This window comes from Coenobita brevimanus, chromosome 58, assembly GCF_032717465.1.
Source record: "Coenobita brevimanus isolate Jiangsu-jjx chromosome 58, ASM3271746v2, whole genome shotgun sequence".
In the NCBI taxonomy this organism is placed as follows: Eukaryota; Metazoa; Arthropoda; class Malacostraca; order Decapoda; family Coenobitidae; genus Coenobita; species Coenobita brevimanus.
The window spans coordinates 27,382,855-27,384,015 of record NC_137011.1 but is presented as its reverse complement, the minus strand read 5'-3'; positions in this window follow the sequence as shown (position 1 = coordinate 27,384,015).

Genomic DNA, 1,161 nt, shown 5'->3' with positions numbered 1-1,161 from the left:
TTTACATTTTCAAGAAAATGATAGTGACAATATAATGCACCACTCTCCATTCGGCAAAAGCGACTATGCATAATAAATTGCAATTTCGGGATTGGATATGACATAGTTTTACAGTAATGAAAGTAGATACAAAAAGAGCCTATACTACAAAATGGGCAACTACCACGACCTAAAAACTTAGAAACGGATTGGGAAAGGAAGCTTAGAGGACAAGATTTAAATGTCATATATAGAAAATTCTGAGAACATTATGAAATAAGAGTCAACAATTACATCTCACAAGACAAAGAAGCATAAGTGAGAATAAATAACTGGTTCAAAACAGAATGTAAAAAATCCATAGAAAAAAGAGGCTCGTTGTATAGATACAGAATACACAATAGTGAGAGGGCATATAACAACTATAAACATGCAAGAAACAATTATACAAGGATAAGAAGCCCAAAGCTAGTTTGAGGACGACGTTATAAAAAAAAGTAGTGAACAACCTACGCTATTTTACAGCTACATCCGAAGCAAAACCAGTTAAAGATAAAATACAGTCCAATACGGATGAGGGGATCATTTATTGACAAGAGAAAGATCTGTGAAGCACTATATAAAAGTTTTCAATCAGTTTTTACGGAACAAAATAATTTTGAGAGATATAATTATTGAACATGCATGCCCACACATATTACCAGATATACAAATATCAGAAAAAGAAGTACAGGAAGATTTAAGTAAATTAAAGGAAAAGCAAATGATCCTAACAAAATTTCAAGTTGGGTGCTACATGAATGTGCAAAAGGGTTAAGTAGACAAATATATTTAATATTAAAAAAATCCTTAGGTCAATGTAAACTACCTGATACTTTGAAGAAAGCAAACAGTTACACTATTCAAGAAAGAGAATAGACAAAAGCCACTCAGTTACTGACCAGTATCACTGGTCAGTAGCTGAGTGTTGTAAGTAATGTAATGGTAGGGATTTTTAATTAATCCCACCAGTGTATTGGTAGAAATTTTAATGAAGACCACTGCTAACCCCAGTGTATTCCTATAGAATTTTTAATTATATCTCACTGTTAAGACACCAGAATAAATAATGTTACGATGATTCTGATCCCACAAAACTTTGATGTCACTACAATCTCTCCTCTTACAACAATTTCTTATATT